This window comes from Haliotis cracherodii, unplaced genomic scaffold (genome assembly GCF_022045235.1).
Source record: "Haliotis cracherodii isolate W230 unplaced genomic scaffold, xgHalCrac1.p SCAF_5, whole genome shotgun sequence".
NCBI classification, from domain to species: Eukaryota; Metazoa; Mollusca; class Gastropoda; order Lepetellida; family Haliotidae; genus Haliotis; species Haliotis cracherodii.
This window is the reverse complement of record NW_027266308.1, coordinates 13190942-13215762: the sequence shown is the minus strand read 5'-3', so window position 1 is coordinate 13215762 and position 24821 is coordinate 13190942. Positions and strand designations below refer to the sequence as shown.

At 39.0% G+C, this 24821-nt stretch overlaps 1 protein-coding gene across 2 annotated transcripts in view; it reads right to left on the bottom strand.

Annotated features, from left to right (window-relative positions):
- The window catches only part of LOC139444286 (skin secretory protein xP2-like), a 97825-nt gene that overhangs the window by 60541 nt on the left and 12463 nt on the right, over positions 1-24821 (bottom strand). The window contains exon 1 of one of the 2 annotated variants that reach the window (XM_071225214.1): positions 24314-24469. The exons of the other annotated variant lie outside the window; for it this stretch is intronic. The gene's annotated coding sequence lies outside the window, so the exon portion shown is untranslated. Of the gene's footprint in view, positions 1-24313; positions 24470-24821 lie in introns of those variants that run through there. 2 annotated transcript variants of the gene reach the window in all.

Here is a 24821-nt window from a genome sequence, read left to right as displayed (position 1 = left end):
AAACCAGACAACAGCTTCCAATCAGTAAACCAGACAACAGCCTCCAACCAGTAAACCAGACAACAGCTTCCAACCAGTTAACCAGACAACAGCCTCCACCTCCAGACACTCCAGTGAAAACATTTTCACCCAATACAACCGTTCCAAATACCAAACTCCGACCTGTGCAATGTACTGTCAGACCAACAAGTAACATTTCAAAACTAACCAAATGTCAACCTTTCAAAATAATGAGAGTGAAATAGCTTATTCACATGGCTAACCAGAGTAATCACTCAAAACACAAGCTGAGCCTTGGCAGTAGGAGCTGTACACATGGTCCACATATGTTTACTGGGGGGATATTTACTGCTTAGTTAAGGCATATGGCCTCAATAACTTTCATCTTGGAAAACACTTGGTACAAGTATTCACTTGTATACTGTGTAAAGCTTCCGGAGAATGACAAATGTCCAACACAGCCTGGTTCACATCGAACATTGCCTGGTTCACATCGTAGGCTAATTGGTTAATGGTAGCTGCCGTTTACTTTTCTGACAGAGGACACTTGGAAATATATATGTTTCAATTTGCGATTAATGTTTGGAAACATCCTGTATGGGTTTTCTACATATTAGATTCCATTAAGTTACAATGTGAATGAGTATCTACTCCATTTTTAAAACTGTTTTGACCACTGGCTTCTATTTGTCCATTGTTTATTACTATCAGTAATAATTTAACTCCTGGCTTACATTTGTCCATTGTTTATTACTATCAGTAATAATTTAACTCCTGGCTTCTATTTGTCCATTGTTTATTACTATCAGCAATAATTTAACTCCTGGCTTCTATTTGTCCATTGTTTATTACTATCAGTAATAATTTAACTCCTGGCTTACATTTGTCCATTGTTTATTACTATCAGTAATAATTTAACTCCTGGCTTCTATTTGTCCATTGTTTATTACTATCAGTAATAATTTAACTCCTGGCTTCTATTTGTCCATTGTTTATTACTATCAGTAATAATTTAACTCCTGGCTTACATTTGTCCATTGTTTATTACTATCAGTAATAATTTAACTCCTGGCTTCTATTTGTCCATTGTTTATTACTATCAGTAATAATTTAACTCCTGGCTTACATTTGTCCATTGTTTATTACTATCAGTAATAATTTAACTCCTGGCTTACATTTGTCCATTGTTTATTACTATCAGTAATAATTTAACTCCTGGCTTACATTTGTCCATTGCTAATCACCAATCAGCGCTAATTGGCTGTTGGCTTTGCTTGTTAATGTTTCCACCTCTGTTGTCTTATTACGTTTGTTGTTTTCACAAGTACATATATATGATGACTGCATCCTGGCCTTCATTCACCTGATGATGGATGAAGGAGTAAGATTATACTCTGAAACGTTGTGGTTCTCATAATAAAGAAGTTGACATTCATAAAGCCTCTTATGTGTATCACTTCTAAATGCCATTCAAAGACTTGAATCTGAGTGCCGTTGTACAAAAGAACCTGAGCGCCATGACTGCCATGAGTCTATGTTAAGGTTTAGAAGTTATGATAACCTTAGCGCTAAGATCACTTAGCACAAAGGGCACCCTGGTAGTACCAAAATAAGGTATTGTTTGTTAGGAAAATGTAACTTCAAAAAGTCAAAATTAAAAATAACACTAAGATAAGAAAATAATTCAGAAAACATTCCATTGCAGAACGGATCGAAAAGTAAGTGCATAAATAATTTTGTTTGAGGATGAAAGAGATTTTTACGCTACATTTTTGTAATTCAGTGACACTACTTTCAGATCAAGGTAGACTGCAAAGCATCAGGTCTGAACCATTACTACTTTCAGATCAAGGTAGACTGCAGAGTATCAGGCCTGAATTGTTACTACTTTCAGATCAAGGTAGACAGCAAAGCATCAGGTCTGAACCATTACAAACTTTCAGATCAAGGTAGCCTGCAAAGTATCAGGTCTGAACCATTACAAACTTTCAGATCAAGGTAGACTGCAAAGTATCAGGTCTGAACCGTTACTGATCACGTACAGGCAGCACATATCCTATACAATAAAGTTAAAGACTACCAGATTCTTTCATATTACTATAGTCATAATCAATAGTGCCACCGTTTGCTTACTGAAACTTAGACATGTCACTGTTGTGAGCATGAAGTGCAGATCACATGATGTGTTGTTTGAGGGAACCAATGCCGCTAGGACGAAAACTGTGCCACATACAGCATCAAAACAAATTCATATGTGTAGGCAAAGATTGCAATGCTGGAAAACTGTCAAGCTAATTTTCAAAATATATCTTTATTGGTTTAAAGATACTCAGTAGTGTGGACCTAAGGTATTAACAATATATCCAACACCCTTAAAAAAACTAAATAACCAATGATAACATGTGAGTAAATACTCAAAACAATTTCTGGAACTGCTGGTAAAATGTGCATTATCAGCCAGGTGAGATACAAGAGATATCTTCCCATGTGGTCACACCTCTTTTACATTAAATATACTTAGTAGCGGTCATCAGATGCCAGACACTTGTCCCAATGCTAGATGCCTTCTAGGTCAAGAACCAGACACTTGTCCCAATGCTAGATGCCTCCTAGGTCAAGAACCAAACACTTGTCCCAATGCTAGATGCCTTCTAGGTCAAGAACCAGACACTTGTCCCAATACCAGATGCCTCCAAGGTCAAGAACCAGACACTTGTCCCAATACTAGATGCTTCCCAGGTCAAGAACCAGACACTGGTCCCAATACTTGATGCCTCCCAGGTCAAGAACCAGACACTTGTCCCAATACAAGATACCTCCCAAGTCAAGAACCAGACACTTGTCCCAATACTAGATGCCTCCAAGGTCAAGAACCAGACACTTGTCCCAATACTAGATACCTCCTAGGTCAAGAACCAGAGACTGGTCCCAATACTAGATACCTCCCAGGTCAAGAACCAGACACTGGTCCCAATACTAGATGCCTCCCAGGTCAAGAACCAGACACTGGTCCCAATACTAGATGCCTCCCAGGTCAAGAACCAGACACTTGTCCCAATACTAGATGCCTCCCAGGTCAAGAACCAGACACTTGTCCCAATACTAGATGCCTCCTAGGTTCCTATTAGTGATGTAGCACATCCTCAAAACATGGCCACCATGTTGCAGTTCCACACTGGCCATGGTGAATTAGGAACCATCTGCCTTGCATGATGCATCTCCTAACACTGCCACAGACACACGTACAGACTCAAATCATCCAGAGTGCTGGACTAAAAGACAACCACAGATCCATCCGACATTCCTCGGGGAGTGAATTACAGCTGTCTATCTGGCACTGCATGGCATGAATGCAGGGATTTAGCTGGGTCTATCTTTTTTTAAGTTGAGGGGAATGCAAGTAATAAATTTGAGGGTCCTGACATGATCCTCAGGGTCCCAGTGGCGTGACATGTGGCAGGCTTCACTCTATTTTCAAGAATTTGACAGATGTCGCAATTGCACATGCTGCGAAGCCATAACCCTATGAGATAAGATCAGATATTTACTGCAAAGAACATCCTATATTTGAGACAGATTAAACATGCTACATTACAAAGACAAAACAAGAGTGAGTGAGTGAGTGAGTGAGTGAGTGAGTGAGTTTGGTTTTACGCCGCTTTTAGCAATATTCCAGCAATATCACGGTGGGGGGACACCACAAATGGGCTTCACACATTGTACCCATGTCTGGATTCGAAACCGGGTCTTCGGCGTGACCAGCAAACGCTTTAACCACTAGGCTACCAAACCGCCCGACAAAACAAGAATAAAATATGATATGATCGCCAATATTGTAGCGGTACATATTATATCAGGCAAAATTGAATGAAGAGAATAGATACTACTGCTACAGTTCGGGACATCATTTGACATTATGAAAAGGAATTGTATTTCATTCGGATGTTTTTGAAAGGATCAGAGTCATTATTTAGCTTTTCAAATAATTCATTTCTGTCAATTTCATATTTTTTGCCATCTAGAATTTAATGCTCTTCATCAACAGTTTCACATAATGTACATAAACATTGACTTAGTGGGCTTGGCTGCTAGGATGGGGACTCCAATGATAGACTGAAGAAAATCAACCATCATCCACTGTTCCTCAAGTTTGATTTCAACAGCACAGAATATATCTCCAAATGTGTGAATGCCTGCATTCACCACCCATTCCATAGCAAGCTGGAATTTCACAAAGCACAATCTGGATTTGAATTAAGGCCCTGCTGTGTTGGACATTCTGCCCCACACCATCATAAGACAAAACAAGGCAGCAATATGCCAACTAGCTTCCTTACACCTAGTAACTCCATTCAGAAATATAAGACCTAAATTTGAATTATTTACTGATGAACAAATTTTACAATTCTACAAACTACACCAAAAGAAATGTTCTATTTACCAAGTCAAAGTCACATATATGAGACAAAAAAATTACATTTATCAATCAACCTATGTACATTTGATGCATTTTAACCAAAGAAAAAATCCAAAAGAAATGAACTTAAGAACCTTGCAGTTTCAACAGAATGAAAATGACCTGATGCAAATCCTCCATGAGGGCCTTTCTGTTCAAGTCAACAGCCCTGATTAGGGTTTTGGTTCAGTTTCAATACTACAACACAAACCGTACAAATACTAATGTTTTTACAGTTTAATGTTCGCTCCGTGCAGTTCAGTTTCCCTGGCAAATCTTCAGACAAGATTTGATGTCTTTTTTATGCATGGCTGCCCCCTGCAAGTTACCCCAGCAGAACACCACCAAGTAGGATGCTATTACCACATATCTTAACCCCTATAATTCAGACTGGGGGAAACGTACTTTCATTGAAGATCAATGGTGGATATCAAGAGTTAACTTTCACATTGTGTGCACCAAGTGTTGGAGGTAATATTTTTAACATTTTTATTTTCATGGGGTGAATCTCCCATGGTTTGTGAGATGATGCCAGAGCCGGTGTTTGTTGCAGAGACAGGGAAATAGACTTTTGGGTTTTTTTTGCCAGTAATTCTTTTAAAAGATGTTCAAGCCAGTAGAACAGATTCTTTTGTGCGATTCCTAGTTTAAAGATTCATAGAAATCTCCTGGATCCAAGGGCAGTTTGGCACGCAACATGTTGATTTAAGATGGATGCTCTCCAAGAATTACAGGATTTCTAGTGATCATTACATTGAAAGTGAGTGAGTGAAAAACAGTACTGTCAGCACACTAAAGGAGGAAAGCCCAGAGTGATGCTGGTCTCGGACGTTTACCACTTTGGTCAATCCCATGTGCAAGGGTATGGTGCTGACAAACCTAGAAACATAATCCGGGCTAACTGGGATTCGAACCCACAATCATAGGTTTCTGGCGTGCCAAAGGGACACAACTCTACACAGTCATTTGCAGTTCCCTTATACCACCTGGACCACCTATTCCCCATTTTATTCAAGAGACATAACTTGGTTCCAGTCATAAGAGTCCTCATTCTACAGGAAGTCACAATAGGCTAAGTCACTTCAAGTTGGAAAAATACAACTAGATCTTATTTCCTGGCTTGTTGTATTCCGTTATACAATGCCTTCAATTTTGATGCACCACCGGACTGTATCCAATTAGTAAAACAAAAATAAATTTGTTTAGCTCAATATGATTTTTATTTAGTTTGAAGTTGTTTGAGTCAGTTGGTTTAGTGGGGGGAAAAGAATGTTGGTACTCTTTAAAATGCATGACGTTTCCTATTTCTCAGGAACATGTATATGTATTTACTTCTGAGAAGGCGTAGTACTCATTAAAAGAGGATTGCTGATGACCAGAGATCACATAAAAAATCTTTGAATTAAGTTATTAGTCTTTAATATGGTATGATTTTTGTAGTTGCATCTTTACATTCTTCTAATCACAGATCAAGTCGCATAAGCTAACTAAATTAAAAACGTTTCTTTTCTGATTGTATTTTTAAATCCAGTCAATTTAATCCGAAAATTAACCAAAAAAGCAAGTGTTGCCTCATCCATGTTAACACATTAACTTAGGCTTCATATGTGTTCATTAGGGCTGATAAATGTTGCGGAGTACTTGTCTGCAGGGCTCTATACACAGCCATTAAGTTAATTTCTAATGCTGCACTACATCAATTACAAAGTAAAGGGAAAAAAAACAATTCGGAAAAACATCTGGATGCTCATGACAAAATATCACTCAAATCAAACTGTGTACAATGAATAATGTCTTTTATGTATTTTTAATGTATTTTTCATTCTGGAGTCCTGTTACAGATCAGAGCTTCTGCCCAGGGATGCCTGAAGCTTTTTGAGTGAAAATTGAGCAGCGTAATATATGACACCAGTTTTTTCCAAACACTAATTCTCACCAGCGCCATTCGCACACAGGCACTATCACCTGTGCTCTTAATAATGTATAAAGACATGATTGACATGTCGAATATGGTGAAAAACACTGGATTGAGGTGACAGAAGATGAGTTGGTGTGAAATTTGGTTTAACATGGCATCCAAGATACATAGCGACGTGCATGCACTTGTGTGTGTGTGTGGCTGCTTGTTCTTGTCCGGACTGATGCCGATTTATAGTGCTAGCTCACTGAGATACCATGCCGCAGTTTAACATGAATACCCCACTAAGCCACAGTATACTGACTCCAAACCGACCAGTACTAGTTTTAGCCCCTTGATGCCGAGCGCCAGACAGGGTAACAACAAGTACCATCTTTTAACGTCTTTTGGTATGACGTGGCCGGGGATCGAACTCCTGACCTTCCGCTCTCCGGGCAGACGCTCTACCTCTAGACCACGGAGGCAGTGAGGAGATGATAAAGAAGTATATTACTCAAAAGAAGTTAAAGAACCCCATTTTTGTTCATATGACTATAGTTAACCTGTCATGTCATTACAGATAAACTATAGTCATATAAAAAAAATTGGTGTTTTTTAACTTCTTTTGAGTAGTATATATGAAGCATACTGAACAAAAAATGTTAGGCCTTATGAATATTTTGTGGGAATATTGTTATAGTGTGATCAGTCTTCACTACAAAAAAAACAAAAAAAGTATTCCCAAAATATTCCTGATCACTAACTTGTTTCGTTTAGTATGTCAGTAAGCTTACTGTCAGGCCATCCATGTCAACTACATCCCCACTGATAACCAGTTCTTCCTAATGACATCTTCAAGGACTAATTGGCTCTTTCAGCAACCGATTAAAGCTAATGGCGTGCACAATATATGCAACAAGTTCCATTAGTAGTAACTGTGAAGGCTGAAAGTCAGGCCATCACATAGTTTTATTAAACTGAAGCCACACATAAAATATTTCTTCAATGGTATACATTATTCAAAGGATATCATGTTTCTGTGAAAAGAAAGATCTATATGTATTAAAAGTCTATGAAATATTGCTGAGGAGTTGAACTTACTGCAAGACTTTCAATAATTATTCAAGTACTTTTGTGTTTGGGAATGCTAGCACTAATTACATCGATGGAAAAATGTCCTAGGGGTTTTGCTGCTTAAAATGAAGCACCTGTGGTGTCTCCTTGGGCGACTATGCTCCAAATATGTCTCTGTTTGCTCAGCAGTAAATGGGTACCCAGTAGGATATGGTTTGTATACTCCCCAGGAAGCTGAGACTAGAAATCGAAAGCACACTGATCCATTGATTGGGATAATCGTAATGTAGGGCTCAGCATTGCGGCTCCAGTGTGGTGTGGAAGCATAGCTCAATAAAGACTTGTAAACATCCTCACTAGCTCAAGACCGGTTCAAATCTATCATAAACGTTTAGCATACAAACATTTCTTCAATAATGAAATAATTTCCAGTGTACACATTTTTTTCAATTGTTAGTTTGTTCTTTAATGCCACACACAGCAATATTCCAGCTATATGAATAATCAAGTCTGGACCAGACAATCTTGTTATCAAAAGGTCAGTGGAAGGTTTGTCAAACAAATTCCATGAAGAAAGTAGAATAGAAAATAAACATCACAATACTCTACCATTTACTGACTGAACAAGAAGTAAAATTACTACTGTCCATAGAAGAAAAGGTCCTAAATCTAACTGCCTACTGAAGCTGAAAGGGTCATTATATCAATTTGTGTAATCCAATTTTGGTCAGGGTACCCTTGAATTTAGAGGAAGGTCACCAAGGTGTATGCCCACCCCAATCAGGACCCACATAGAGGACCAAACACTGGCTTTGACCTAAAATGGTTACTGATAGAACCAAACACAGACTGTCAGTGGTAAGTAAACCAACACATCGACCACTGAACCACCGCATCATCTGCTTTCCCATGGTCGTCAGTATTCCAGTTTGAACAAACATTTAGCAATAACTAAAAGCTGCCCTAATTGTCTAATATCTAGAAACATTCAGAGCAACTGCAATATTCTGGGAAGTAAAAAAACAAAGATTTGTCAACAACTTGGAGGTTTCATTTTCTCAAACATGAATTTCATAAATGTCAGTTATCAGCTGTGATTACAACCGTGACCTTCACATTCCTGGCAGAACATTCAGGTATGCTTAGAGTGCAAAGGAGGCTGACATTTCCATCAAATTAATCTGATCCAAATCTCCCTACATTAGTTGAACTATTATCCGTGAAATTTGAGAAAAGGACAAAAAGGTCTCCTTTACGGAGAGTTGTTGCTAAGGATACTGATATGTTGCTATGGCTATTGATTTGTAGCAGTGGATATTTATTAGAGTAGAGCTACCTGGTAAAAATAAGAGAATGTGAGTCCTATCATACTTACCATTTATTCTGTTCAACATTTCCAGGTAGTCCTATCATTGTTACCATGATTACAGCATATTGCAATTTCAACATTTCAAGATAACCCTATCGCTGTTACCATGGTGACTGTTATTCTTTGTTCAACATTTTCAGATAGTCCTATCTTTGTTACTATGGTTACTGTATATTGAGATTTCAACATTTCAAAGTAGCCCTATTACTGATTACTGTTCAACATATGGTCAAGACTTCAAGGCAGTGATATCATTGTTGCCATGGTTACTTACCATGCTTACTGTACAGTATTGTAGGCTCAATATCCCTAAAGGTACAACTAAAAAAAATGACATGTGATGTCAAGACTAACAGAGACACAGGCGTGTATTTGTCACAAAATGTATCATGAAGTGAATGAGTTAGACTAACATCTAATCTCTGAAATGAACATATTTTACAGAAAAAAACCTGCTGTTAATCATCTTAATAAAATATAACAAAAAGGAGCCAAGAGACTTTCTTCATTTTTATTATTGTTCATCCTGAAACTGCAGTAATCTAGTCTTGCCAAATAGCATAGACTTGCATGGGCTGTATTGGATATATTTCAGGGTCTGTACGAGTGAGTTGAGCGAGTTGGATTTAAAGCCGCTTTTAATTGTATTCCAGTTATATCACGACGTGTCAGCTTCATGTGGGAGGAAAGCCCGAAGTGATGCAGGTCTCAGACGTTTACCACTTCGGTGAAACCCTCGAGCTCAGGTATGGTGCTGACAAACCTAGAAACATAATCGGGGCAAACCAGGATTCGAACCCACAATCAAGAGACGAAACTCTGTACAGCGAATCGTGACGCCTTAGACGACTGGGCCACCCGTGCCTCCAGGGTCTGTATGATATGATTGGGTGAGTGCATGAATCAGTTACTTGTAGTCATTAAGACCCTGAACAAGTGGTTGATGGTGCGAGTGTCACGGAATGAGGGTAAAATCAGCCAGGGTGTAGGAATAATCAGTCTCTGCATGTTTAACTGCAAACTTGTGTCAAGGATTAATCAAACTTCACGCTCAAGTGAAAGTTTGCATCATGGGTTAATCAAACTCCATGCCAAAGAGAGGGTTTGTGCAAAGGTTTAATCACACTTCATTTGACAAGTCTATATAATCAACTCACAGAGAAACCATTCAAAATGACAAAATTACACCCTTTACTTTACGATCCCAAATTTTATCTTTCCTTAAAGCTATTTCCTGACAGAATATGCACAATCTCACAATCCCAATTCAGTAACATGTTGCACAAGAACCTTAATTCTTTCTAAGAAAATTGAATTTGTGACATATTTATTCCTCTAGGGAGGGATGTTACATGCAGGATGAATACGGAGATTATACAAGACCTCGAGGTCTTACCGATGTGGTATTCAGCTTTAAGAATGATGACATTAGGCAATAGGGTAGCAACTGCTACAAACTGCAGTCATCCCCTTTTCACAAATAAATCAAATTTGAAGCAGCACAGTTTGATTACACATTTCAAACATGGCTTCCAGGTCTTGCGGACATTTTATTGATTTGTTTTTTCCCCTTTGATTCTGGCAGCTGGGGCATTTTAAGACTCTTGCCACATTCCAACTCACTCCTTAGAATTTTCGAGGGATCATTCCTAATCCTGATCAATGAAGTTTCAAGAAAGTGAATGTGTTTTTGGCTGCTTAGCGAATACATGGTGTTATTCTCAGACAGACTGTTGCCAAAGTGGGAATGGTGTAAAAAATAGCAATCTTGATAAGACTTTTGTTGCTACAGATATAATATTGACAGAATTGTTTCGAACATTTTTTTATGGCTGAATGTAAAGATATCAAACACCTGCAAGGTATTGTTCAATCTCATTTCAAACGAAATACCACAAATACCAGTTTGTTAAACGACAATTGCATGTGTTTATAGGAATTACATTTTGATCTAAAAGAACAAATTATTTGAAGATTCTAATTTCCGCTGACCAAATTAAATTGTTGAACGTGGTAGTGAGGGAGTAAGTGAATGTTTTTAATGCTGCAGTCACTGTCATTATTTAACGCTGATTATTATTCGATTGTAATGTAGTGGCCAGTAAAGAATAGATGTGAGGTGAGGTGCAATGGTGTTTAACGTCGCGTCCAAGATTATTGCACTTCTATAGCGACGTGCATGTATGTGTGTATGTTTGTGTGGCGGCTTGTACTAGTCCAGACTGATGCCGATTTATAGTGCCAGCCCACTGAGATACCATGCCGCAGTTTAACATGAATACCCAACTCAGACGCAGTATACTGACTCCGAGCCGACCAGTACTTGTTTTAGCCCCTTAATGCCGAGCGCCAGACAGGGTAACGACAAGTACCATCTTTTAACGTCTTTTGGTATGACGTGGCCGGGGATCGAACCACGGACCTTCCGCTCTCTGTGCGGACGCTCTACCACTAGACCACGGAGGCGGTAGTAAAGAATAGAGTTGGACCAAGCAAACCTGTGACTGAAAACATCCACAATAAAAATACATTAGGAAGCATTGAGATCCAACTTAGCTAAGTCATGGATCCTGACCACCTGATCTTTTCTTCTCAACTCCTTAAGACAATCACTGGCAACTGGAGTCCAGTTCTACCCCTAATCCCTACTGGAAGTGTCTTTGAAGAAATATTAATAACCAACATGTACCGGGAAAGTGAGTAAGTTAATATTTTTCAGCAATATTGCAGCAATTTCACAGTGGTCTGTAAATAACAGAGGCTGGATCTACCAAACCAATGGTTAACATCATGAGCAGCGATCCATGTCTGGGTACAATGACACATGGTCCTTGCGTTTGTCAAAATGAATCAGTGATATCAAAGCAGGTGAACGCCAGAAATGAGCTTCACATAACTGTACCCATGTGTAGAATTGAACCAGCATCTATCATGTCTATGGTGGGACGAGTCAATGCCTTAACCACTAGGCTTCCCCAACGTCCTCAACTCTTTTGATGAGCAAGGGGTGCCTAGTTTGACTTGGAATCTCTAATTTGAAAGATCTGGTGATACATATATCAATAATTTGTATGACTATGGACTATTTCTGTGGTGTAGAGGATAGATTTACTGCCCGGAGAGCAGATGGTCAGCGGTTTGATCCCTGGCGCCATCACACCAAAAGACTTTAGTGAGTGAGTGAGTGAGTTGGGTTTAACGCCGCTTTAACAGTTTTCCAGTTATATCACGGCGTGTCAGCTTAATGTGGGAGGAAAGCCCCAAGTGATGCAGGTCTCAGACATTTACCACCTCGGTGAAACCCACGAGCACGGGTATGGTGCTGCCAAACCTAGAAACATAATTGGGGCGAACCGGGATTCAAACCCACAATCATAGGTTTCTGCCGTGCCCAAGGGACGAAACTCTGCACAGCGAATCGCGGCGCCTTAGACGACTGGGCCACCTGTGCCCCCCCAAAAGACGTTAAAAGATGGTACTTGTTGGGTCTAAAAACAAAGACTGGTCGGTTCAGAGCCAGTATACTATGTCAGAGTGGGGTTTCAAGATTAAACTGTGGCTGGCATCTCAGTGGGCTAGCACTATGAAACCAGCCTTGGTCCAGAGTAGTACACGGATGTACATACATCACAATAGAGGGGCAATAACCTTGAACGCGAAGTTTAACTCCATTTCACCTCACCCCACCTTGTATACAAGACTGGGAGTAAATGTGATCCACATTAAAAGATGGGATAACTCAATGGTCTGGTGAGTTGGTGAAGTCCTGATCAAGGAAGGTCTTGCATGAAATTGGGAAGCTTTCTTTTATCAGAGAGTTATCCAGATATTGTCAGATTTAAAGCAGATTTAAACCAGAGTCAGTGACAGTTGTCTTACACCACAGTGAGCACTGTCACAGCTACATAATGGTTGCCTGTAAATAGTCTGGACTCGACAACCCATGAATGAGCAATAATTCATCTGGCCAGGTCAGTCTAACCACCAAATCTCATTTTTGTCAAAACTTACAAGCAATGCTTATTAACGACCAATTCTACCGTACCACAAAATCAGGCAATCTGAAGCCTGATCAAGACAAACTGATCAAATTCTTCCATAGCTGAAGACAGTATAGTTCGCATCTACAGTGAGTGCGTCATCTCCCATTAAAAGCAGGACTTATCTCTGTTCATGGAGAGGGACCATATCGACAGTCACTTCATCGCCCAGTTTGAGAGAGGGATTACTATGACTGTCATAAGTCAATTTTAAAGTGTGGGATCGTGGTCTTTGCCGATAGGTGAAAAACATGGGCAAATAGACTGTCCTTGATTTATGTTTTCACATAAACAAAGTGGCTTACAAAAGGACAATTCTTCCATTACTAAAGAGAATTTTGATAAATTTAATTAAATTATTGCAAAGTACAAGAGAGTTTGAAGCTTGCTTTTACACATTTCAAAAATCTGAAACTCACCACTATTCCTTATCCCCAACACCGTTGTAGGCCAAGGTACATGCACACCCTACGGAGTCCCGAGTGAGCTGGTTGAAAGATAACATTATCTATGGCCATGGACACCTTGTACCGTCTACGGCCGAGACCTAGCATCCTTGTGGTCTACATCATTAACTACATCGTGAACTACATCGTGAACTACATGCGAGCTAACTGTGAACTACCTCGCTGTGCTATGGTCATCTCCATTTCTAACAACATTCAATGCTGATCTAAAAACTCATCAATGCAGGCTTGATATTGCTTAATTCTCTTTCTTACGTGTGTTTTCATGTAGCGCTATGAGCATGTATTCGTGGGTGGATATGGTGTAATAGCGATGTCCATTTGTATTTTCATCATTAGTATTACTATTTGCTCCTTGTCCCAATGGCGGATGCCAGCAAAGCATGCTCAAGACAAGTTCAAAATAAAGATAGCATGACAATATTTCTGGAGAAATACAAAACAAAAGTAGCAAGACATTTTCTGGAGAGTTGTACAATTAAGCCACATTGTCATGGCGATATTTGTGTGGAATGTAGCGTCGACACCTGCAGAGAAATGTAGGACAGCTCATCATCTGCAAGAGGTCATATCACATCCTTGGAACAGGTAGGGAGTCACCCGACCTTGGCCTTCACACCTGAAGGCAGGCACACCTATCTAGCTCCTTGACCCTGTAGTCATCACCAATACTTAATGGAGTTTCACACAGTTGTCACTAACATCACAGCTTTGTCACAGGTGTGTCAACTTTCCCAAGGGACACCAATGGTCAAGAGCAACCCTCACTTAAGGCAGAGATGCAAACCCTAATTGAAGCTTTGGCATTGTCAGCAATGTCAAAATTAGTATTTTCATGTGAAAAAGAGTAATGTAAACATTTTTGCTCTGATGGGGGTTTTCGCTTCGACTTTTTCATTGGGCCAAGATGTAAGTGTTACATGTAGTAAAAACTCATTCATAAAATCAACCTGGTGACAATAATTAGCTGTTTTTCAGAAAAAGAATATGGTGTTTCGAATTACTAGAGTGTTTAAACATAAGCGCAGACACTGTATGACTGAAATAGATCACCAGTGCATTAACAAGTTGCTCTGTCATATTTTACGCATGTTAATATCTTAGGGGGAAAAAATGACAAAATTGTAATTTGGGACCAAACAAGGCTATTTTAGGTAATTTTTCAACTTTTACAATATTCAGCTAACCAGTCATGCCAGTATTTCATCACTGTCTTGGGACGGTCGGGTAGCCTAGTGGTTAAGGCGTTAGCTCGTCACGCCGAAGAAAGGGGTTTGATTCCCGACATGAGTACAATGTGTGAAGCCCATTTCTGGTGTCCCCCGCCGTGATATTGCTGGAATATTGCTTAAAGCGGCGTAAAACCATCATGGCTCCCTCACTCACTCACTCACTCATCACTGTCTTACTTAAAACATTTACCAAAAAATTACAACCAATCTCATGCTGATTTTAGTATTTTTAGGAGTCAAATTAATGCATTGTTTAATATGTCCGTGTTACCATAGTCCATTCACAGGAAAAGTAAGGATAGCTTAAACATGTCTGATTGTCTGAAAAGCATCCTTACATTCATATCAAACTCTTGTTACAAGCAGTTATCAATTCCGTATAGGAGGTTTCGCAGGAAGTATCCGACTACACACATGACACATACATGTGCCCTTGGGACAACACTAAGCACCAATTCCTTTAGTCAATCCACAGGAGCCAGACTAAGTAACTTGACTTTATTTGCATCCAAATTGAAGTAAAACAAATTTTTAGAAACAGTTTATCTGAAAGACATGAAAGAGTGAATGGTTCTATGACAAGCAAATCGGGCCGGGAATCGTTAGGCCAGGATATTGGCAATAACACCCATCGTTTAAACCAAGACTGCAAACATCAGATAACCTGTCTCTGACCTCAACCTCAATTTGTTGCATTATTACAAAAACTACCCAAACTGACGCTATCGATTTCCAAAACCCCCTGTTCCAAAGGCCATCCATTATGAATGAGAGTTGGTCCCTGTTCTCCACCAAGTGCCCTGTCCAATACACTTGACTCAGTGTGATGGCAGAAGCCGGCATGGGGAGGAAGACGTAATCCCAATGTGTGTCAAGAGAAGGCACCACACAAGAACTGCTGGCTCATCGGCAAGCACGGCATGGTGGTTTAAGATTCAAAATGACTAGTATTAGAGTGCCAGATTAGGATAGATTCAGTATGGCTCCTGGTGCCTGAGGATACATTTAGAAATCTGAAACCATTGTGGCATCACACAATTGATGCTGCAGTTGATTCTGAGCCAGAAATTCACAGGCCATTCTGAACAAAATTTAAACAAGTACTGATGCAACTGTTGGTCATTATGCAAAATTATAGAGAAATTATATATATCAACTATAACATGTTTAATCACTGAAATCACTGAACGCAGTGACTTCTCCATGACATATTTTATTTTAAAACTATCTTTGCTGATTAAATATTACTGTTACATCTGATAGTAAAATGTGCTTTCACACAAGTATACTCCACAAACAGAGCAAATGATGAAAAATGTTTAACAAACAGTATGATTAACTGAGAAGGGTATTATCAACATTGAAATGGAAGGAGGCAAAATTTCTAAACACAACTGCTTATTATCTAGCTCTATTTGAAAGGACATTTAGAGTTTTTCGGTGCTCAAAAGTATCATTTTTGGCCCCAAAAAATTCCAAAGAATTCTGGAATGTCACAACATAAACCTTGTAGAAAAAGGATTGGTGAACCTCAGTAAGTCTCCCTCTTTTACAACTGCTTTTGTGTTTACAATAGTTTGGTTTTAATACATCTTCAAATCGGATCATTACGTAAGCAAACTCCCTTATCTAATAATACCAGACAACTCATTTTTCTATGATTACAGATTTGTCTGTATGAATCTTGATGAATAGTGAAAAGAGACAAAAAAGTTTATTGAAAAGAAAATCAATATGTGCTCATTTCCTTCTTTTATGCCTATAATACTTGTTAAGTTGTGACAAATAAATACAAGAACCATTGGATGAAAACTTAAAGCATACACCCTCACAATTACTATAACAAAAAATTTAGAAACAAACTCACAACCTTTTTAATATAAGATTCAACATTGTTTAAAGATATTTGACTTCAAGTGAATCCCCACCAATTTTTGCCCTGTTTATCTTGTCATACTTAACTAGCCTAAAAAATAAATATTATGAATAATTTTTTTATATTCTGATCTATTTCAGTTCACAACCCAGAACCCAAAGTAACTGCATCGCTTAGGTATTATATGGATGGGGCTGAAATGGTCAGGATAATCATGAAATGCCAGGAATGGTTTGAATAATCAGCAGTTTTTATCAATAAATGGATATCTCAAGAGCGAAATCTTATTCAAAAGCCTTAAAACATGGCCATTATGTCGCTATTATGTTGACTAAGTAGTGCTCCAGTATCAGTAGCTGTGCCTTAATGACACAGTGCTTCCACCATGAACTAACTAGCCCCTAGGATAACATTACCATACAATTGAGGGTATTTAGATGCAGCCGACAGTCTTGAACTTCAAGCAACTATTTCCCTATTGGCCAGCATGCTTCTGATAGTTTTACACAAACTGTTAATGTCAAACCACAGGAAACTACTACGAAACATTTAATTTGCACTGACCTTCAAACAAACAATAATGACTAGTTTTTTCTCACACTTAAATAACTTACGAAAATAGTTGGCATAGCTGTGAATACACAAACCAAAGAGGTGATAAAATGTCAGCCGAAATCAGCCTGTCGGCACCATACTGCCAACACAGCAGTTTTTAATGTTCACTTCAAACATGTGCAGTATGTCAGTCAAGAATGTTCATGATAGAAATTCAAAATGCTGGAAGGTTAAAAACATTAATTGTGGTAATGGCTGAACATTTTATCTTCTTATAAGAATACCATGACTTGTCCTTCCGAACACAGCTACACAATTTAAAAGAAAAATATTTGGGGAAAATATTGGATTGAACAAAAACAATGCCACATTTTTACTGCCATGACACTTCCAATTAAAATAGACATACTTTTACACAGTGATAGAAACTTAACATATTTAGTTTAAAATATAACTATAACATATAGCAAAACCCTTACAAAAGCAAGTTTCTACTTGTCCTTTTGATACCTTAACTATTGGGCAGTTATAGGACTAGTGCCAACTTTTATCATTGTTAACATGGATAATACCCTTTGGAACGGCCATGGAAAACACTGACTTGATATGTTAGACCGAGTAGATTTTGTGTCACTCATATCAATATTCAAGCAATATCATGACAAAGGTCCCCTGAGCATCACATTCACTACCCACGAAGGGAATTGAACCTTGGCTTTTGCCAGGATAAGCGAACACTTTTACCACTTGGCTCCCTATACCCGACTTAAACTAACACAACCCTGATAATCTCTGTATCTGAAGGTCCAACCCTTACAGGCTCGGCCCATCCTGATGGTTACCATGGTTACTCATCTTCTACCCAACATCCATTGTATCCACCCCATCCCCTTTTAGTCACATCAGCAACAAATTCTGGAAGCCTCCACACCAAGAATCCCCATGTGACAGTTCTGTAACGAGCTTCAATTACTGAGGATTGTGCTGCCCTAGAAAATCCCATGGGTTATTACAAGAAACAGTGTGTTACTTTAATAACCATACATCATCTAGAGACTAACTTCAACTTGAAAACAAGAAGACAAACTGCCTCCTATAATTCAAGCCACCAGTGAGACCAAGTGTAAAAATAAGGTCAAAAAGAAGTTGGAGGTCTTACATCTACAGCCCTGTCAAAAGGCTCCATTTCCCCAGTTCCCAGGTTCCAGATTGGGATATTAACTAACACATCGGAGACCAAAAAAAAATCTCAAGGGAAAGCAGTATCGAATAAATCAACCCAGAGGGCTTGTATTTTTGTTACAAAAAAATAATTTTGCCCGAGGCTGATAGGACTACTACTGAGTTTACTATGGAACTTGAGGAATGTAGCATTGGGTGGCAGCCGTGTGCTTATTGCCGGAGACTGCTGGTGACAAACAGCTTTGTGTCAGGCCATGTTCCCCTGGAAATAACACTACAGCAATCTTGAAAAAACAAGCCTTTTTGACTTATTTTTTTCCTCCCTTCATCCAGAACACGGCTCACATTTCCAAGTAGTTTTTGGCAACCTAGTTATTGGCAAGTCTGAACATTTAGAAACTGCAGACTTGACTCAACATAACGCCACACTTCTCTTAAACTGCTCAGAAACTGTGAATATAATCATCTAAAGAGTGAGTGAGTGAGTGAAACTTGTTTAACACTGCTCCTCAATCAGGGAAATGGCTTGGAACTAGTGGTTACAGAAACTATCGCATCGTAAAATGTCACTTAAACCAGACACTCGGAGCAACCTTTGAGGAATCCAATAGAAGCACTACTCTCCTGCAACTCTTGAAGAAGTACATATAAATAGAATTATTATCTAAACATTTAGTATCATGGTTCCACAGAATGAAGATTGTTGATGTTAGAACGACCCTTGTGTACATAAGGCCCCCTCTAATGTCCTTTATGGCTTTTGGTTCCATTGCGGCATGCAAAAAATGTCTTGCCCCACCTACAAGGTTGAATAAACAGCTGTGAAGACTGGCAGACAAGTTGCAACTGTTCGCACCTTGCCCAAAGGATCGGCCAACAGGAAACAGAGGTAATCATCAATAGCCATAACAGGGGCTCTGAGCAAGCTACTGCAATGTCACTGAAGTCCACGACCTTGGGCAAAATGTAAATTGTTGCAGTCCGTAAATTGAGGAAGGGTTTCAACAACTTGACCCTCAGTGCCGGAACAGTTGTGATGTTGATGAGTGGACAGCCTAGTTAGTGTAGGAATAAAGTCACGAAAACGGCCTCGAGTTCTTTACTAATTGCAGCTGGCCAATTAAAACAAACAGTCTGGACAACACGGTGGGCTTGTCCCCAGGGTTCTATAGACAGACTGCCATTGTGTGACTAGACCTGGCTCACACATCACAAAGCTTATCTGAAGGCTGTGAAGTGTAGAAATCATTCTTACAGCTGGAGACTCATATTCCCCTTGCTGATTAATCTGTGTGATGTACATCCTCAGTCCATTGCCATTACTTAGATTTGCCTCTTCAACCTGGGGTACTGGGGAATTATTCCAAATTTGAATTTTCCCCGAGTCTTGTGTTTGGTCTGGAACAAAGCATTGCTCACTGATTACAGTGAACATCCATCTCCGTGGAGACTGCAAGGCCCATATATCTATGATGGTATCAGAAGACATTGTTGTCTCTGGACTTCCAACTCTTCCAAGTATTCCCCATGAAGAACAACAGTCTTCAATTCAGCATTCAGGGACTCTGTTGCACGGCCTGGTCCCCATTTCTGGCATAGATCAAGACTCTGAATACAGTTCCTTGTGTCCAACCGAGACATGGTCTCTGTGTATTTGAAGTATTCATATACTGATAGACTGACATACATCATAAAATTTGCAGACAAAGTGGTGTTTAAACAACTTCAAACAAACTTGCAGGGACTACCAATTGCCGGAGTTTAGTCCCTATTGTAAGTGAGGGGCCTTGAGAATTCTTTTGGTATTGATAGTTAGTATGTCCACTAATTGGTCACATCCTTAGTCAAATGACCATGCAAGAGTCACATCCTTACCACAATTACATTGGTCACATCCCGACAGTCCCATTGGTCACATCCTTACAGTCACATTGGTCACATCCTTACAGTCACATTGTTCACATACCTTGGACCAATCTCTACCACAGCTTCATGTTAAGGCTTATTTGAATGACAATGCTTACAATGGTCATGTGCACATGACTTCTGTGGAAAGTTGGCATAAACATTCATAGTGATGTGTAACAGTTCTTACTAATATATCAAATTATTTACAAATATAAATGGGAATTTATCAGATGGAGCCATGAAATTTATCTATCAGGTCTACTATAAGTCTTTTATCAAAGTTAACTTGCAAATCAGTAACCATGGTTACAGGTAATGAATGTACAGACATGATCTACAAAGCGTTCTAAAGTCAAAGAACTGGAGTTACCCCATTAATATACCCTATTAAGGAATGGAGCACTGGTTGATAACACTAATCGTATCCCAGGAGAAACCGCCCTGAAAAAATATAAAATCCCCATACCCTATTAGAATTATTAACAGGGGTTAAGGCACTTAAGGTGGTTGATTTCATACAAAACTGAAATTGCTTTTGATGAAAATCAAGCGTTAGACACCATTGGTCATATTCAACTAGCATGACTATCGTGTTCACAGCTCAGTGAGTGAGTGAGTGAGTTTGATTTAACGCTGCTTATAGCAGTATTCCATTTCTATCGCGGCGTGTCAGCTTAGTGTGGGAGGAAAGCCCGAAGTGATGCAGGTCTCAGATGTTTACCACTTCGGTGAAACCCACGAGCACGGGTATAGTGCTGACAAACCTAGTAACATAATGAACCAGGATTCTAACCCACAATCATAGGTTTCTGGCGTGCCCAATGTAGGCGACTCTTCACAGCGAATCATGGCGCCTTAGACGACTTGGCCACTTGTGCCCCCACAACTCATTCAGAACAGTGGTTTATGTAAAAAATGGATTTGCTGAGTAAATGACTACTCCACCTAGATTGGGTAACGCTGAATAACATTGTCGGCATGGGTCCTACAGATACATAAACCAGGAACGTTTACCCTAGCCAAATCAGAACACAGAAAGCTACCCGGTACCCGAAGGTTCATATTCCTAAACCTGAAACCAAAATCGGTTCATGTCATAGTGTTATGCTGGATAATGCTGTGCATCTTGGAATTTTAGAGTAATGTACTATGATGGCTCATTTTTTATATAGCACACTGGAATGCATCCCATACAACAGTTTGACAGTTCCGTTCCTCTACTGAAAGGAAATATAAAGACAAATGTTTACATCACGTGCTGCCATGTTGAATTTTACTTTGGTTTGGCATCCAGGACGTGTCGTATATATAAGCATTCAAGGAACCGGTTAAGCTCATTACGCAATACGGCCTGTGGCAAAATGCACTCATCCTAGGGTACCTTTCTGATTTCTGTATACAAAAACGTACCTGGAGTACACATATGTAGTACCAGAGCCAACAACGACCCCTTCAGCTTGGATAACAGACCAGTGGTCATTTCTAACCCTGAAATTTTTCCTTAAATTCTGATTATGAACAATAGCCTCAAATCACAAATTCTGTTTCCAAAACTCTATTCAACTGTTGAGAGTAAATTTGCAAGTTGAAGAGATTTTTTTATCCACATAAAGGTATTGAACGTATAAAAAACAGAAGACATCTTGAGTGAATTTCACAGAAAACTGCATGACAAAGAAAGCAAGTCTCTCCAAGGAGAATACAGACCTTTAAATTCTCCTTACCGTTACTATGGCAACCAGAGATTCTACAGATAAGCTGTTAAATGATTATTTTGATAAACTGGTAGTGGTAGTGTGTTTGTGGGTAATTTGATAGCATCCTTTTATCTGTGGTATCAAATGGGTTCTGTAGTCAACAGAACCACGGACCTATATATAACCGTGACAGAACCAAAGCCCTATTTCACAAAAGTAATCTTTGTACAGCTGTGTCTTAAGTCTATTTTAAAGCATATAACCTACAGAAATAAAACTTACAATTACTTTGTGAATTTGCTTTCAACTATGAGATACTGTTTCATTCTGTGATGTTCATACAAATGGAGTTAAAGAACACCAATTCTTTCATATTACTATAGTTAATGTCATGACATGACAGACTAACCATAGCAATTAGAATCACATGTTCTTTAACTTCTTTTGAGAAGTTTTCAATATAGTAATTGAACGATACACCAAGTCGCATCCTTGCAAATATATTTACATTGATTCATGTGTTTGGTGTAGTGGTGTTATTTTCCTCATTATTAGGTTCCAATATGATACAGACATATCATTTATATGAGCTCTGTCCTCAATAATCATTAAAATGTTATTACTTTTTTAATATCATAACCATAACTAGTGAGAAAATATGCATACAATGACCTGGCTCATAAACATGGTGAATATAAGAAGTTCATTTCGCAAAATACCATTTAGTTGATTGTAAAGAAATAAAAACATTTTCATTTCCACTTCTGAAATAAATTTAACCCAAATGATATTGATTGTTGAGCTAAAGGTCAGAATAGGTTTAGTTGGTTAATAAACAGAAATAATTCATTTAAATCTGAGGAAAATTGTCATATTATAACCTATGAAATGAAATTGTGAGATATTAAATTAATTTTATTGGTGAGTTTTATATTTTTATTAATCTGCAAGGAGTTAAAGGAAGATTTTGATGAACTATAATTTCTCTATATATATACTTGACCCATAACCAATTTTTATTAATCTGCAAGGAGTTAAAGGAAAATTTTGATGAACTATAATCTCTCTATATATATACTTGACCCATAACCCCTACCAACCTTCACCTTACACTTTAACTTGACCTTAAACTTTCTAGCCATAATTCCACCCCACCATCTAAATCAAAGCCAAACTTTCACCAATCATCTGTTACATCATCTATTCTTCTAAAAGGACACACTCATTTCCACTTTCAGCTTTTCCCAACCCAGATCTCCCTAATTTTCACCCTAACCATTATCTCTGGGCTGAAAGCCTGTCCCCTGCCAACTGAGATATGTCACTTGAAGGATTAATCAAGCTGATTTGGTTCCAGAACTGATAGACTTTATCCTGTTTCATCTGATTAATATCCCTTTTTCAGCAATAAATTGTCTGGAAATTCAAGCAATTAGCAAGAAGCTCTTCTCAGTACAATCTGCCTGGAGTTCAAGTGAGAACTGGGTAAGGGCTTCATGGGGAGTTTTTTCTTGAAATTATGGACCTTATAGTACCTTATAAATAACACTTTATAGGAATTTAATTAGCCATGGATCCCAAAGGGGATAGAACATGTTCTTTCTAATTTTCTTGCATTATCCTTCAGCCGACTTTACATGCCAGATGTTTCGCATGAATCATACACCTCGTTTTAATGGCACCAATAGTCTTTAAACATTGAGGTATTAAACCTAACACAAGACTTCAAGAAAAATATAATATTAACAGGTTACACACCCATACTGATCACTATTTGTTGTCAGGGGAGGGGGATCAATGTTTACTGAGGGAACAAGTTAATGTGTCATCAATAGTTTCAAGGTATTGACCAAGATGTCAACCAATATAGATACACTAAAGGTCTATTTTAAGTTCGTATTTTTAACCGGCTTTCTTACAACTTCTTAAAATGCAAACATTTTGGACAGCAAGTTTCCTCCAAAAGTCACATCTTATCCCCCCGATGTGTTGTAACCCGCCACCAACGCATCCCTACCCCCTTTAAACCACGCGTTTCTCTATCAACAGATTAGATGGCTGTATGTAGGCAGCTCTCCGTGGTGTCCTCGGCCCTCGCGAACATTGGTAGGCGCTTCTCTGCTCGTCGTTTTCTCAAGCAAACGTTATTAACGAACAAAGGCGAAGCGCCAACACTTTGAGGGCCACGGTGACAACAGGGAGAAGCGCAACTTGCATGATTTTCACGAACAGCGCAACGCGAGAAAACAGATTCACTCTTTCTAAATATTGACGGTGGGGCTATACCTCGCGACAGCCCACACAGCCAGTACAAGTATCGCAGTCTACTTAAACAAGATCTAAACCCTGAAAATTCTCTAACCAGACAAACGGTACACTCAAATATCGATTGTTAAACTTTTACTTCAGGTCAACTGATGTTAAAAGAATTATGCCGACTGAGCTGTTCCCTGTTTCATACCATTATGGAAATAATTCCATTGTTAAACTGACAGATCGCGCTGGGCACACTCGTAGTTTTTAAATCACATGTTACAAATAATTCAAATCATGTACTTACCGAGCTCACAATATCACACAAGCCTCTCGGATGTATAATTCCGCTCGATCTGTCGGAGTTTTTGCACTCCCTAGTTGAATAAGGCAAAGCGACCTCAGGCAAGGCAATCGCCGCAACTTCCAAGTCTTTCAGTAACAGCCGAGCTAGATGACATCAGCCTGTCACGTGACCCAATGGTAAACATGCACGAGATTTTCAGACGACTGGATAACGCGGTGTTACTGACAAGCGGCCGAGAGGTATCAAGATGGCATCATGTTCAAGAGCTTACGAACGAATGTAATCAGCGACTCCAACAAGGAGCGCCAGTTTGTTTCAGCTTAGCTTCTGGAAACTCCTCAAACATGAGAAATATTTGTTTGATATCTTTTTCAGCCGACATCAAATATTATGTCATATTTATGAGATAGCGTTGACATTTTCAATGATCTCTGGACGTAAGATGGAGTCCTGGATATTAGCTGTGATTGCATTGGTTAATGTTTAATTTCCCCATTAAATCATTTCC